The sequence below is a fragment of the Triturus cristatus genome, chromosome 4_1 (assembly GCF_964204655.1).
Source record: "Triturus cristatus chromosome 4_1, aTriCri1.1, whole genome shotgun sequence".
Lineage (NCBI taxonomy): Eukaryota > Metazoa > Chordata > Amphibia > Caudata > Salamandridae > Triturus > Triturus cristatus.
In genome coordinates, this window is record NC_140585.1 from 1,170,808,539 (window position 1) to 1,170,826,491 (window position 17,953).

Sequence of the window (17,953 nt, forward strand, 5' to 3'; positions counted from 1 at the left end):
CCTAGGTTAAGGGGGACCCCAAAATCATCACCTCTCTCCTTGCCTGGTACATTTCATTTTCAAAGTTCATTTTTGTGAATTGGTTATATGCTTTATAGCATGTAAAGTTGTTTTATCAAATCATTTGTGGGTGCTGTTTAGTAGCTGACTCCGCTACGTGGAGGAACGGAGTTAGAACTGAGTTTTTGTCTGAATTCCATGTTTTTAATGGAATGCGCAGTTAACAAATCTCTACAATCTCCGGAGTGGAGATCATTGCCCAGGGTTAGTATGGATTACATTTGTCCTGTTTTGAAGGTTGAATGTGATCGAGTCAGGAGCAGTTCCTTCTATGCTGGCTTCATAGAGTCTTTGTACTAGAGTGTCATGGTCAACTGTGTCATACGCAGATGAGAGGTCAAAGAGAAGTAGTTCAGCATCAGCACCCTCATTCTATCCCCAATTCTGGGCTATAGTTTTGTGCTTTGGGCCAGAAAGAGTGGCATTGGCCTGTGTCTTCCCACACCAAAAACACACATTCAATACAAAACAACAACACATTTCATACAAACATATCCTGTTACAAATTAGATAACTGTATCCTGCCTGTGTGTGGGTTTGTGACTAGCTGTGTAACTAGCTATGTGGGTGTGTGAGTATCTGTATGAGTGTTTGTATTGATGTGTAAGTGGCTGTATAGGTGTGTGAGTGGTTGTGTGGGTGTGTAAGCGGTTCTGTGATTCTGTGAGTTGGTATGTTATTGGGTGTGTTACTGGCTGTGTGGGTCTGTAAGTGGCTGCTTGGGTATGTGAGTGGGTGCTTGAGCAGCTGTGTGGGTGTGTAACTGGATGTGGGAGTGTGTGATGGGCATGTAATAGGTGTGTTAGTGCTTGTGTGAGTCTCTGGGTGTGTGAGTAGCTGTATGGTTGTATGAGTGTGTGCATGAGAAGTTAACTGGGTTTCTCAGAGGGAGTGTGTATTGCCGTATGGGTGTGTGAGTAGGTGTCTGAGTGGCTGTGTGAGTGTGTAAGTGTGTGTGAGAATTTTGTAGGTGTGTGAGTAGGTGTGTATGTGGTTATATGGGTCTGTGAGTAGGTGAATGACTGGCTCTATAGATTTGTACATGGGGGCGTGGATGTGTGTGTGTGTGAGTGCCTGCGTGGGTCTGTGAGTGGATGTCTGACTGCTTCTCTGGGCCTGTAAGTGGGTGTGCAAGTGGCTCTTGAGTATGTAAATCAATGTGTGTAAGTGATTTTTGGGTCTGATTGGTTTTAGAGTGACTATATGACATTCTGAGAGGCTGTGTGAGTGGTTTTCTGGGTCTCTGACTGGGTGTGTGAGTGACTGCATAGGTGTGTAAGTAGGTGTGTGAGTAGTTGTGTGGGTGTGTAAGTGGGTGTATGAGTATGTGGTGGGTATGTGAGTGGGTGTGTAAGTAGCTGTGTGGGTCTGTAAGTAGATATATGAGTGGCTGTATGGGTATGTGAGTGGGTATGTGAATCATTGTATGGTTGTGTAAGTGGGTATGTGAATGTGTGGTGGGTATGTGAGTAAGTGTGTGACTGGCTCTGCAGGCTTGGGAGTGGGTGAGTGAATGGTTTTCTGGGTCTATGAGTGGGTATGTGAGTGACCGTACAGGTTTGTGCATGGGTGTATGAGTGGTTTTATGGGTGTGTACATGGCTGTGTGTGTGTGAGTGTATGTATGAGTGCCTGTGTGGGTCTGTGAGTGGTTCTCTGGGGCCATATGTAGGTGGGCTAATACCGGTCGGTAACGGCCGAAAATCGGTAAATTTTCCGTTACCGACCGGTATTTAGCCCTTTGAGATGTAGGAGGCTGGATTGAAGGATTCAGTAATTTACCGATTCGGTATTTTAAGAAATCGGTAAAATACCGAATCGGTAAATTACCGAATCCTTAAATCCTATGTAGGGAGCACTCAAGTGAGTGCATTTTTGGTTTAAGGATTCGTTATTTACCACCAACTACAAGTTGATGGTAAATACCGAATACCTTTTCTAAAGCAATGTTGTGCTTTTTTAAAAGTGCCATGTGGCAGACATGCATTCCCTTAGGGCATCTATGTGCACCACATGTGCACACATGCACGATTCAGGGGTGCAACAGGGTGTCAATGTGACACCCTGCCACCCTTGAATATGCTCCCCCTATTACCGATTCGGTATTTACCGAATCGGTAATAGTGAATGGCTTCCCATTCATTCCTATGGGCCTCCAGGCCCATAGGAATGAATGTGAAGGTATGCTTTATTACCGATTCGGTAAATACCGCATCGGTAATAACGAATATTACCGAATCGGTAAAATTTACCGATTTTTTACCTACATTCTATTTACCGATTCTTGAATACCGAATCGGTAAAATTTGGTATTTAGGAATCGGTAAATAGAAATTACCTACATATGGCCCCTGATCTCTTAGTGGATGTATCAGTGACTGCATGGGTGTGTGAGTATCTGTATGGGTGTGAAAGTAGATGTTTGAGTATTTTTTGGGTCTCTGAGAGGTTGTGAGCATGGGTGTGTCAGTGGTTGTGTGAGTGTATACGTAGGCATGCTAATATGATGAGTGGATGTATGAGCAGGTATGTAAGTGGCTGTGAGGGTCTGTGAGCGGCCTCTGACAGGGTGTGTAAATGTCAGTATAGGTGGGTGAGTGGTTGTGTGAATGGTTGTGTGAATGTGTAAGTGGATGTGTTAGTATGTGATGGGTGGGTCTGTCAGCAGTGTGTAAGTGGCTGTATGTGTGTTTGCATGGATGTGTCAGTGGTTTTGCTGTATGAGTGTGCGAGTGGGTGAATAAGTGGCTGTGTGAGTCAGTGAGTGGTTCTCTGGGTCTGTGAGTGGATGTGTGACTGACTGTATGGGTGTGTGAGTAGGTATATGGATGTATGAGTTGGTGTGTGAGTGGTTGTGTGGGGTTGAGTGAGAGTGGGTCTGTGAGTGGGTATATTTTTTTTAATTGAGCACTAGATCTGCAGATCCATTGTGGATTCACGGAGGCGCACTGAGCTCCTCAGTAGATCCACATATCCTTGCACACCCAAAAAAACATTTGTGGGCAATTTCTTAACCATGAGGGGTCTCTCACAGATGCTTCCATCAGTCCCATGAAATCAGGATACCTCTATACTGACCTCTTATAGTGTATTTCTACTTTGTCCCCCCCAGGAACTGTGTTCCGATAAACAAAATGGCAGCCGAAACTTTCCTCTTAGGTTGAGGCCAGCCAATCATGGCATTGCTGGTGGTGCATGGATCCACTGCTGTGGATCTGCGATGGATCCACATCTCTAGATAAACATAAATCATTTTCTTTTAATAACTCAAAAACTACTGAGCAGATTTACACCAAATTACAAAAAGCACTCATTTTGAACCTAGATCTAGCTTTCTGACAAATTTGCTGTAGTTCTGTACAGAGGTACGGGCTGTAGTTGCGGCTAAAGTCTCTATGGGAAATTGCATAGGAAAAAAGTGTTTTGAGACCCCCCTTTTTCTCGGCCCCCACTTGACGAATTACTGCAATAGTATGTAGTCATTGACATTTTTGAAGTTCCTTCATGTGCCTGTTCCCCTTTCCGTAGACATGCCGGCATCCCTCCAAAGAATACAAAAACACTGCAGGTGACATGTGTCCCCACGTGTCATCAATAGCACAGTTGAATCTCCCTACCATGGGACCCTCTAAGTTGACGCAATTTCAGTGGTACTCACAATACTTTTAGTTTTATCAAAAATATATTTTTACATTCCTTAAGGATGCACGCCATAATCATGAACTATGTTACCAATGTCAAAAGGTCTGACAGTCACCTTGTGGGTTTTATCCTAGCTGACTCATGTTCGGGCATTTGAGCAGGATCTGCCGGAATTTCTAGTTATGTTACACTACCACCAACAGTAAATTTTATCCACACGTGGTATCATCAGCGCTCTTAAGTCTTTCCACCATGCAACTCGCCAAGTTTGCCTGTTTCTGATGGTACTCATTTCATTATAACTACTTTCTATTCTTATCTCTCAGGGGTGCCCATTACATGTCTGATGTATAGTTTTAATCAGTACAGGTTCCACATGTTTTAACTGTGATTTCAAGTGTTTACTGTGTGTTCTGCATTACTGTGCCTTTCATGTATTATGAATGTAAGGTTCTCTTCATAAGTCTATTGTCTATGTGACTTGGCGAGTTACTCAGCAGCATCATCGTAGTCATTTGCATATGACTCCTTGCTTTTACAGCATGTCATTAGTGTAACGGAGTAATGCATATTTGGTGTAGAAATAGAAGAATCACTACAGTACCTATTTATACCCTGTCACACTTGCAGCATGCCATGTGATCAGACAGTCAGACAGCTACTAAATCCTCCATCCAGACAGTTATATATCCACTCAATCTTAAATACAGATTGGTATATATATATACATATTTAAATTTCAAACTAAACCACATTCACTGGATGATGTCATCAGTGATGTCATCAGTGATGTCATTTGAGATGTCATCAGTGATGTCATCAGTGATGTCACTGACCATGTCATGAATGATGCAATATATGACATCATCAGCAGTGCATTGCGGGCACACGAGTTATAGTTAGCAGTGCTAACTATAACGGAGGAATTTCTATGGTTTTGTACGAGTGAAATGGCCAGCTAACTATAACACCCCTGAAACCTATGTTTTTTTCTGTGAATTTCTAAGGTTTTTTAAATGCTAATTTCTAACTATAACGTCTCTGAAACCTATGATTTTTTCAGTGAATTTCAAAGCTTTTTTAAATGCTAATTTCTAAGTGTGATAGTAGTTATACCTATTTTTTTGTACTGATTTTCTACAGTTTTTTAACTGTTTATTTATAAATATTTTATTCATTAAATAATATTATATATTTTTCTGAAAATGGCAAAAAAAAATTAAAAAAATCAAACTGAAATATTGATTAATTTTTTTGTTTTCATTATTTATTTTAATATATTTATATTATTTTCTTTTTTTTTTTTAAATCCACATTTTTTTCGGAGACGCGCACTCACAGCGTACACATCACGGTGGGTGCGCGGATTCTAGCCGCCATTTTAGAAAAGTCGTGAAGGATCTGCGTATGGTGTGCGACGGCTGCGTGTTTTCAGTTACATCACATACATTTAATCTTACGTGATGTGCGCGATTGGTATGTGACCAGTCCGCGACTCCTGCTCCCGTGCATTCACGACACATGCGCATTACAGTACCAGATGCTTGTGCGGTGGCAGGTCCCGGGTGATGTCATATACGTGCTGGGGCGCGCTGGGTGCGCGACTCCCGCCAAATAAATTTATGTTCCAAAATGATATGTATGTGTCTTTAATATACATATTAGGGCAAGAGATTATCGAAGATATTCATAAAAATAATATATTTGTACTTATAATAAACTTATATTATTTTTAAATATATTTGCGCTCAGTCGGGTGCATGCATCGTGAGTGCAGAGAACCAGGTCAGTAGAGCTGCTGTAGAGCCAGAGAAACCAGGTCAGCAGAGCCGTTGTAGAGCCAGAGAACAAGGTCAGCAGAGCTGCTCTAGAGCCTAAGAAGCAGGTCAGCAGAGCTGCTCTAGAGCCAGAGACCCAGGTCAGCAGAACTGTTCTAGAGGCCGAGAACCAGGTCAGCAGAGCTGCGTTAGAGGGAGAGAACCAGGCCAGCAGCACTGCTTTAGAGCCAGAGAACCAGGTCAGCAGAGCTGCTCTAGAGCAAGAGAACAAGGTCAGCAGAGCTGCTTTAGAGCCATAGAACCAGGTCAGCAGAACTGCTGTAGAGCCAGAGAACCAGGTCAGCAGATCTCTTTAGAGGGAGAGAACCAGGTCAGGAGAGCTGCTTTAGAGCCAGAGAACCAGGTCAGCATAGCTGCTCTAGAGCCAGAGAACCAGGCCTGCAGAACCGCTTTAGAGCCAAAGAACCGGGTCAGCAGAGCTGCTTTAGAGCCAAAGAACCAGGTCAGCAGTGGTGTTGTAGAGCCAGAGAACCAGATCAGCAGAGCTTCTTTAGAGCCAGAGAACCAGGTCAGCAGAGCTGCTCTAGAGCCAGAGAACCAGGTCAGCTGACCTGCTGTAAAGCTAGAGAAACCAGGTCAGCAGAGCTGCTTTAGAGGGAGAGAACCAGGTCACCAGAGCTGCTTTAGAGCCAGAGAACCAGGTCAGCAGAGCTGCTCTAGCTGACACTGACTGACTGACACTGACTGATTGACACTGACTGACACTGATTGACTGACGCTGACTGACACTGACTGACTGACAATGACTGACACTGATTGACTGACACTGACTGACTGACACTGACTGACACTGATTGACTGACACTGACTGACTGACACTGACTGACACTGATCGACTGATACTGACTGACACTGATTGACTAACACTGACTGACTGACTGACACTGACTGACTGACACTGACTGGCTGACACTGACTGACTGACACTGACTGACTACTCTCTACTACTCTACTACTCACTCTCTACTACTCTCTCTACTACTCACTCTCTACTACTCACTCTGTACTACTCTGTACTACTCAATCTCTACTACTCTACTACTCTCTACTACTCACTCTCTACTGCTCACTCTCTACTACTCTCTACTACTCACTCTCTACTACTCACTCTCTACTACTCTCTACTACTCTCTCTCTACTACTCACTCTCTACTATTCACTCTCTACTACTCACTCTCTTCTACTCTCTACTATTCTCTCTCTACTACTCACGCTCTTCTACTCACTTGCTACTACTCTCTACTACTCACTCTCTACCACCCACTCTCTACTACTCACTCTCTACTACTCTCTATTATTCTCTACTACTCTCTAACTACCCCCACTACTCAGTTTTCAGTTACATCATATACATTTAATATTACGTGATGTGCGCGATTGGTATGCGATCAGTCCGCGACTCCTGCTCCCGCGCATTCGCAACATATGTGCATTACGGTACGAGATGCCTGCGCGGTGGCAGGTCCCGCGTGATGTCATATACGTGCTTGGGCGCGCTGGGTGTGCGACTCCCGCCAAAAAAATGTATGTTCCAAAATGATATGTATGTGTCTTTAATATACATATTAGGGCAAGAGATTATCGAAGATATTCATAAAAATAATATATTTTTACTTATAATAAACTTATATTATTTTTAAATATATTTGCACTCAGTCGGGTGCATGCATCGTGAGTGCAGAGAACCAGGTCAGCAGAGCTGCTGTAGAGCCGTAGAAACTAGGTCAGCAGAGCTGTTGTAGAGCCAGAGAACAAGGTCAGCAGAGCTGCTCTAGAGCCTAAGAAGCGGGTCAGCAGAGGTGCTCTAGAGCCAGAAACCCAGGTCAGCAGAACTGCTCTAGAGGCCGAGAACCAGGTCAGCAGAGCTGCTTTAGAGGGAGAGAACCAGGCCAGCAGAAATGCTTTAGAGCCAGAGAACCAGGTCAGCAGAGCTGCTCTAGAGCCAGAGAACAACGTCAGCAGAGCTGCTTTAGAGCCATAGAACCAGGTCAGCAGAACTGCTTTAGAGCCAGAGAACCTGGTAAGCAGAGCTCTTTAGAGGGAGAGAACCAGGTCAGCAGAGCTGCTTTAGAGCCAGAGAACCAGGTCAGCAGAGCTGCTCTAGAGCCAGAGAACCAGGTCAGCAGAGCTGCTTTAGAGGGAGAGAACCAGGTCAGCAGAGCTGCTTTAGAGGGAGAGAACCAGGTCAGTAGAGCTGCTCTAGAGGCAGAGAACCAGGTCAGCAGAGCTGCTTTAGAGGGAGAGAACCAGGTCAGCAGAGCTGCTTTAGAGCCAGAGAACCAGGTCAGCAGAGCACTCTAGAGCCAGAGAAACCAGGTCAGCAGAGCTGCTTTAGAGGGAGAGAACCAGGTCAGCAGAGCTGCTTTAGAGCCAGAGAACCAGGTCAGAAGAGCTGCTATAGAGCCAGGGAACCAGGTCAGCAGAGCTGCTCTAGAGCCAGAGAATCAGGCCAGCAGAGCTGCTGTAGAGCCAGAGAAACCAGGTCAGTAGAGCTGCTTTAGAGCACGAGAACCAGATCAGCAGAGCTGCTTTAGAGGGAGAGAACCAGGTCAGCAGAGCTGCTCTAGAGCCAGAGAACCAGGTCAGCAGAATTGCTTTAGAGCCATACAAACTGGTCAGCAGAGCTGCTTTAGAGCCAGAGAACCAGGTCAGCAGAGATGCTCTAGAGCCAGAGAATGAGGTCAGCAGACCTGCTGTAAAGCTAGAGAAACCAGGTCAGCAGAGCGGCTTTGGAGGGAGAGAACCAGGTCAGCAGAGCTGCTTTAGAGCCTTTGAACCAGGCCAGCAGAGCTGCTTTAGAGCCAGAGAACCAGGTCAGCAGAGCTGCTTTAGAGCCAGAGAACCAGGTCAGCAGAGCTGCACTAGAGCCTAAGAACCAGGTCAGCAGAGCTGCTCTAGAGCCAGAGAACCAGGTCAGCAGAGCTTGTGTAGAGCCAGAGAAACCAGGTCAGTAGAGCTGCTTCAGAAGGAGAGAACCAGGTCAACAGAGGTGCTTTAGAAGGAGAGAACCATGTCAGCAGAACAGCTTTAGAGCCATAGAAACAGGTCAGCAGAGCTGCTTTAGAGCCAAAAAACCTGATCAGCAGAGCTGTTGTAGAGCCAGAGAAACAGATCAGCAGAGCTGCTTTAGAGCCAGAGAACCAGGTCAGGAGAGCTGCTCTAGAGCCAGAGAACCAGGTCAGCAGACCTGCTGTAGAGTTAGAGAAACCAGGTCAGCAGAGCTGCTTGAGAGGGAGAGAACCAGGTCAGCAGAGTTGCTTTAGAGCTAGAGAACCAGGTCAGCAGAGCTGCTCTAGCTGACACTGACTGACTGACACTGACTAACTGACACTGACTGATTGACACTGACTGACACTGATTGACTGACACTGACTGACACTGACTGACTGACACTGACTGACACTGATTGACTGACACTGACTGACTGACACTGATTGACTGACACTGACTGACTGACACTGACTGACACTGATCGACTGACACTGACTGACACTGATTGACTAACACTGACTGACTGACACTGACTGACTGATACTGACACTGACTGGCTGACACTGACTGACTGACACTGACTGACACTGACTGACTACTCTCTACTACTCTACTACTCACTCTCTACTACTCTCTACTACTCTCTCTACTACTCACTCTCTACTACTCTGTACTACTCAATCTCTACTACTCTACTACTCTCTACTACTCACTCTCTACTGCTCACTCTCTACTACTCTCTACTACTCACTCTCTACTACTCACTCTCTACTACTCTCTACTACTCTCTCTCTACTACTCACTCTCTACTATTCACTCTTTACTACTCACTCTCTACTACACTCTACTATTCTCTCTCTACTACTCACACTCTTCTACTCACTTGCTACTACTCTCTACTACTCACTCTCTACTACTCACTCTCTACTATTCTCTATTACTCTCTACTACTCTCTACTACTACCCCACTACTCACTCTCTACTTCTCACTCTACTACTCTCTACTACCCTCTACCACTCACTCTCTACTACTCTCTAGTACTCTCTCTCTGCTACTCACTCTACTACTCACTCTACTACTCTCTACTACTCACTCTCTACTACTCTCTCTCTAGTACTCACTCTCTACAATTCACTCTCTACTACTCACTCTCCACTACTCACTCTCTACTACTCGCTCTCTACTACTCTCTACCACTCTCTCTACTACTCACTCTCTACTACTCACTCTCTACTACTCACTCTCTACCACTCTACTACTCTCTACTACTCTCTCTACTATCACTCTCTACTACTCTCTACTACTCACTCTACTACTCTCTACCACTCACTCTCTACTACTCTACTACTCTCTACTACTCACTCTCTAATACTCTCTCTCTACTACTCACTCTCTACTACTCACTCTCCACTACTCTCTAATATTCACCCTCTACTACTCACTCTCTACTACTCTCTCTATACTACTCACCCTCTACTACTCACTTGCTACTAGTCTCTACTACTCACTCTCTACTACTCACTCCCTACTATTCTCTACTACTCTCTACTATTACTCTCTAGTACTCATTCTCTACTACTCACTCTCTACTACTCTCTACTAGTCTCTACCACTCTCTCTCTACTACTGTACTACTCACTCTCTACTACTCTCTAGTACTCTCTCTCTGCTACTCACTCTCTACTTCTCACTATACTACTCTCTACTACTCACTCTCTACTACTCGCTCTCTACTACTCTCTACTACTCACTCTCCACTAATCACTCTCTACTACTCTCTCTCTACTACTCTCTAATACTCACTCTCTACTACTCATTCTCTACTACTCTCTCTACTACTCACACTCTACTACTCACTCTACTACTCTCTACCACTCACTCTCTGCTACTCTACTACTCACTCTCTACTACTATCTCTTTACTACTCACTCTCTACTACTCTATTACTCTCTACTACTCACTCTCTACTACTGTCTCTCTTCTACTCACTCTCTACTACACTCTAATACTAACTCTCTACTACTCACTCTCTACTACTCACTCTTTACTACTCGCTCTATACTACTCTCTAGTGCTCACTCTCCACTACTCACTTTCTACTACTCGCTCTCAACTACTCTTTACTACTCACTCTCTACTACTCACTCTCTACAACACACTCTCTACTACTTGTTGTCTATTACTAGCTATCTACTACTGTCTACTACTCAGTCTACTACTCACTCTCTACTACTCTCTACTACTCACTCTACTACTACTCACTCTCTACCACTCACTCTCTACTACTCTACTACTCTCTAATATTCTCTCTCTAGTACTCAGTCTCTACTACTCTCTACTACTCACTCTCAACTACTCACTCTCTACTACTCTCTACTACTCTCTTCTACTCTCTACTACTACTCTCTACTACTCACTCTCTACTACTCTCTACTATTCTCTACTACTTTCTACCACTCACTCTCTACTACTCTACTACTCACTCTCTACTACTCTCTAGTACTCTCTCTCTGCTACTCACTCTCTACTTCTCACTCTACTACTCTCTACTACTCACTCTCTACTACTCTCTCTCTACTACTCACTCTCTACTACTCACTTTCTACTACTCTACTACTCTCTACTACTCTCTCTGCTATCACTCTCTACTACTCTCTACTACTCACTCTACTACTCTCTGCTACTCTCTACCACTCATTCTTTACTACTCTACTACTCACTCTCTACTACTCTCTCTCTACTACTCACTCTCTACTACTCTACTACTCTTTACTACTCACTCTCTACTACTCTCACTCTAATACTCATTCTCTACTACTCACTCTCTACTACTCACTCTCCACTACTCACTCTCTACTACTCGCTCTCTACTACTCACTCTCTACTACTCCCTCTCTACTACTCACCTACTCTCCACTACTCTCTCTACTATCACTCTCTTCTACTCTCTACTACTCACTCTACTACTCTACTTCTCTCTAGCACTCACTCTCTACTACTTTACTACTCACTCTCTACTACTCTCTCTCTCTACTACTCACTCTCTACTACTCTACTACTCTCTAATACTCACTCTCTACTACTCTACTACTCTCTACTACTCACTCTCTACTACTCTCTCTCTACTAGTCACTCTCTACTACTCTCTACTACTCACTGTCTGCTACTCACTCTCTACCACTCATTCTTTACTACTTGCTCTCTACTACTCTCTACTGCTCACTCTCCACTACTCACTCTACTACTCGCTCTCAACTACACTCTGCTACTCACTCTACTACTCAATCTCTACTATTCTCTACTACTCTCTCTACTTCTCACTCTCTACTACTCTCTCTACTACTAACTCAATACTACTCTCTACTACTCACTCTCTACAACACACTCTCTACTACTTGCTGTCTACTACTAACTCTCTACTACTCTCTACTACTCAGTCTACTACTCACTCTCTACTACTCACTCTCTACTACTCTACTACTCTCTACTATTCTCCCTCTACTACTCAGTCTCTACTACTCTCTACTACTCACGCTCTACTACTCCCTCTCTACTACTCTCTCTCTACTACTCACTCTCTACTACTCTCTCTCTACTACTTACTCTCTACTACTCACTCTACTACTCACTCTCTACTATTCTACTACTCACTCTCTACTACTCTCTACTACTCTCTCTCTACTACTCACTCTCTACTACTCGCTCTCTACTACTCTCTACTACTCACTCTACTACTCACTCTCTACTACTCTACTATTCTCTACTACTCTATATACTACATACTCTCTACTACTCTCTCCTACTCACTCTACTACTCACTCTCTACTACTCTCTTCTACTCACTCTCTACTACACACTCTCTACTACTTGCTCTCTACTACTCACTCTAATACTCACTCTCTACTACTCCCTACTGCTCACTCTACTACTCACTCTCTACTACTCTCTACTACTCACTCTCTACTACTCACTCTCTACTAATCACTCTCTACTACTCTACTACTCCCTACTACTCTCTCTCTCTAGTACTTACTCTCTACTACTCTCTACTACTCACTCTCTATTACTCTCTACTACTCACTCTCTACTACTCTTTCTCTACTACTCACTCTCTACTACTCACTCTCTACTACTCTCTACTACTCACTCTCTACTACTCACTCTCTACTACTCTCTACTACTGTCTCTCTACTACTCACTCTCTACTACTCACTCTCTACTACTCTCTCTCTGCTACTCACTCTCTACTACTCACTCTGTACTTCTCTCTACTACTCACTCTCTACTACTCACTGTGTACTACTCTCTACTACTCACTCTTCCCTACTCTCTACTACTCTCTACTACTCACTCTACTACTCACTCTCTATCACTCTCTACTACTCTCTACTACTCACTCTCCACTACTCACTCTCTACTACTCTCTACTACTCACTCTCTACTACGCACTCTCTACTACTCACTCTACTACTCTCTACTACTCACTCTACTACTCTCTACTACTCACTCTCTAATCTCTATTACTCACTCTCTACTCTCTACCTCTCTACCTCTCTCTACCTCTCTCTCTACTACTCTCTACCTCTCTACCTCTACCTCTTTACCTCTCTCTACACGCACTCATATGCACATATATATATGCACATAGATGCATATGCATTTATATATATGTATGTGTGTATATATATATATATATATATATATATACACACATATATATATATATATAAAGCAAAACTAATGGAAATGATGGACGGAGTGTTGAGCATTGCAAGCACTCACCCCCAGTCAACTGATCTGGGTTTAATCCATCACCGTTCTTTAGCCCACTCTGCCACCCCAGTTCAGACATGGCCATATGCAAATCAGTCTGACCCTGTGCCTCATGGGAACAGTCCACACCGAACTGCCAAGCCATGTCTTCCCTGGACAGGAAACAAGCTTCCTAGGACCGGTTTCTGGCATTTCAGCCGTCTTCAGCCAGGCTTGCTTGAATCCAGTGGCAAAGTGAGCAAGGGACTCACGTCTGAGCATACCCTGCCAACTTATGGCGAACAAAGCAAAACCAAAGGAAATGATGGACGGAGTGATGAACATTGCAAGCACTCACCCCCAGTCAACTGATCTGGGTTTAATCCATCACAGTTCTTTAGCCCACTCTGCCACCCCAGTTCAGACATGGCCATATGCAAATCAGTCTGACCCTGTGCCTCATGGGAACAGTCCAGCTCAGACGTGAGTCCCTTGCTCACTTTGCCACTGGATTCAAGCAAGCCTGGCTGAAGACGGCTGAAATGTCAGAAACCGGTCCTAGGAAGCTTGTTTCCAGTCCAGGGAAGACATGGCTTGGCAGTTCGGGCTGGACTGTTCCCATGAGGCACAGGGTCAGACTGATTTGCATATGGCCATGTCTGAACTGGGGTTGCAGAGTGGACTAAAGAACGGTGATGGATTAAAACCAGATCAGTTGACTGGGGGTGAGTGCTTGCAATGTTCAACACTCCGTCCATCATTTCCTGTGGTTTTGCTTTGTTCGCCATAAGTTGGCAGGGTATGCTCAGACGTGAGTCCCTTGCTCACTTTGCCACTGGATTCAAGCAAGCCTGGCTGAAGACGGCTGAAATGCCAGAAACTGGTCCTAGGAAGCTTGTTTCCTGTCCAGGGAAGACATGGCTTGGCAGTTCGGGCTGGACTGTTCCCATGAGGCACAGGGTCAGACTGATTTGCATATGGCCATGTCTGAACTGGGGTGGTAGTGTTCAACACTCCGTCCATCATTTCCTTTGTTTTTTGCTTTGTTCGCCATAAGTTGGCAGGGTATGATCAGACGTGAGTCCCTTGCTCACTTTGCCACTGGATTCAAGCAAGCCTGGTTGAAGATGGCTGAAATGCCAGAAACCGGTCCTAGGAAGCTTTTTTCCGGTCCAGGGAAGACATGGCTTGGCAGTTCGGGCTGGACTGTTCCCATGAGGCACAGGGTCAGACTGATTTGCATATGGCCATGTCTGAACTGGGGTGGCAGAGTGGGCTAAAGGTGATGGATTAAACCCAGATCAGTTGACTGGGGGTGAGTGCTTGCAATGTTCAACGCTCCGTCCATCATTTCCTTTGGTTTTTGCTATATATATATATATATATATATATATATATATATTCACTGAAAAAAACATACTTTTCAGAAACATTATAGTTAGAAATTAGCATTTAAAAAACCTTAGAAATTCACACAAAAAAACGTAGGTTTCAGGGGTGTTATAGTTAGCTGGCCATTTCACTCTTACAAAACCATAGAATTTCCTCCGATATAGTTACTTCTGCTAACTATAACTTGCGCGCCTGCAATGCACTGCTGATGATGTCACATGTTGCATCATTCATGACATGGTCAGTGACATCACTGATGACATCACTGATGACATCTCAAATGACATCACTGATGACATCACTGATGACATCATCCAGTGAATGTGGTTTAGTTTGAAATTTAAATATGTATTATATATATATACCAATCTGTATTGAAGTTGAGTGGATATATAACAGTCTGGATGGAGGATTTAGTAGCTGTGTGATTGACTGTTGAAGTGAGCAATTAAAAGTGTTTCACTAAATACATGGATTAGTAACTAAACTATGTGAATGTGTGCATCACTGTCTCTGTTGTTGTATAACATGCTGCATCAGTTGGTCACTAACTACATGAGCGTGTATATTAGTTATTGATTAGTTGGGTGAGTATTTGTATGGGACACTGAGTTTGTGTATGGGTGGATGGGGTGTGTGTAACTCTATGCATAGATGTGTGAATGGTTGCTTGACTAGGTGTATAGGTTTAAGAGTGCATGTGGAAACAGTTGTTTGGGTGACTGAGTGTATTTATTTGTGTGTTGGTGAGCGAATATATGTATTAGTTGTACATCTTCAACAAAGTAAAAATAAAAGGCATTGTATGTGAGAGTTGGTGTATATAAATAAGTATGTGTAAGAGTCAGTGATTGTGAGAGTAACTATATGAATGAGTGTATAATTGTAATTGTGATTTATTAACATATTAACTATGAGTTACTATGTGTTTGAATAAATGAGGTGTTGTTGGATAATTGTGTAAGTGAGTAAATGTAAGTGTGATTAATTTTTTTCATGAGTGAGTAGTATTACTGCATAACCGACTAAGATGACTGCTGATGTGTCAATGTCTATGTATGTGTAGAAGTGCATTTGATAGTGTTCTATTAATTAGTGACTGCATGTGTACATGATTCTGTTGTTGAATGGATAGTTGTGTGTGTAGACTTAGGAATCAGTGAGTGGGTATATAGTAACTGGAATTGGTGTGTCAATGGTTTCAAATATGGTACTCTTCATTTTACAGTGAGTGAAGGAAGGTTATACTAGTGTATGATGAGGTGAGTCAGATTGTCAGGTGGGTGATGTCATCAGTGATGTCATCATTGATGTCATTTGAGATGTCATCAGTGATGTCATCAGTGATGTCACTGACCATGTCATGAATGATGCAATATGTGACATCATCAGCAGTGCATTGCGGGCGCGTGAGGTATAGTTAGCAGAACTAACTATAACAGAGGAATTTCTATGGTTTTGCCGAGTGAAATGGCCAGCTAACTATAACACCCCTGAAACCTATGTTTTTTTCTGTGAAATTTTAAGGTTTTTTAAATGCTAATTTCTAACTATAACGTATCTGAAACCTATGTTTTTTTTCAGTGAATTTCAAGGTTTTTTTAAATGCTAGTTTCTAAGTGTGATAGTAGTTATGCCTATTTTTTTGTACTGATTTTCTATAGTTTGTTACCTGTTTATTTATAAATATTTTATTCATTAAAAAACATTATATATTTTTCTGAAAATTGCAAAAAATAAAATAAAAAAAATTAACACTGAAATATTGATTAATTTTTTTGTTTTCATTTTATTTTAATATATTTATATTATTTTCTTTAAAAAAAATGTTTCCAAATTTTTTTCGGTGTCACACACTCAAAGTTTACACATCACGGTGGGTGCGCGGATTCTAGCCGCCATTTTAGAAAAGTCGTAAAGGATCCGCGTATGGTATGCGACGGCTGCGTGTTTTTCAGTTACATCATATACATTTAATATTACGTGATATGCGCGATTGGTATGTGACCAGTCCGCGACTCCTGCTTCCGCACATTCGCGACACATGCGCATTATAGTACGAGATGCTTGCGTGGTGGCGGGTTTGGCGTGAAGTCATATACGTGCTGGGGCGCGCTGAGTGCGCGACTCCCGCAAAAAAAAATGGTGTTCCAAAATGAAATGTATGTGTCTTTAATATACATATTAGGGCAAGAGATTATCGAATATATTCATAAAAATAATATATTTGTACTTATAATAAACTTATATTATTTTTAAATATATTTGCGCCAAGTCGGGTGCATGCATCGTGAGTGCAGAGAACCAGGTCAGCAGAGCTGCTGTAGAGCCATAGAAACCAGGTCAGCAGAGCCGTTGCAGAGCCAGAAAACCAGGTCAGCAGAGCTGCTCTAGAGCCAAAGAAGCAGGTCAGCAGAGCTGCTCTAGAACCACAGAACCAGGTCAGCAGAGCTGCTCTAGAGCCAGAGACCCAGGTCAGCAGAGCAGCTCTAGAGGCCGAGAACCAGGTCAGCAGAGCTGCTCTAGAGCCAGAGAAACCAGGTCAGCAGAGATACCTTAGAGGGAGAGAACCAGGTCAGCAGAACTGCTTTGGAGCCAGAGAACCAGGTCAGCAGAGCTGCTCTGGAGCCAGAGAACCAGGTCAGCAGAGCTGCTTTAGAGCCGTAGAACCAGGTCAGCAGAGCTGCTCTAGAGGCAGAGAACCAGGTCAGCAGAACTGCTTTAGAGCCAGAGAACCAGGTCAGCAGAGCTCTTTAGAGGGAGAGAACCAGGTCAGCAGAACTGCTTTAGAGCCAGAGAACCAGGTCAACAGAGCTCTTTAGAGGGAGACAATCAGGTCAGCAGAGTTGCTTTAGAGCCAGAGAACCAGGTCAGCAGAGCTGCTCTAGAGCCAGAGAACCAGGTCAGCAGAGCTGTTTTAGAGCCATAGAACCAGGTCAGTAAAGCTGATTTAGAGCCAGAGAGCCATGTCAGCAGAGCTGCTCTAGAGGCAGAGAACCAGGTCAGCAGATCTGCTTTAGAGCCAGAGAACCAGGTCAGCAGAGCTGCTCTAGAGCCAGAGAAACCAGGTCAGCAGAGCTGCTTTAGAGGGAAAGAAAAGGTCAGCAGAGCTGCTTTAGAGCCAGAGAAACAGGTCAGCAGAGCTGCTCTTGAGCCAGAGAACCAGGTCAGCAGAGCTGCGTTAGAGCCATAGAACCAGGTCAGCAGAGCTGCTGCTCTAGAGGCAGAGAGCCAGGTCAGCAGAGCTGATGTAGAGGGAGAGAATCAGGTCAGCAGAG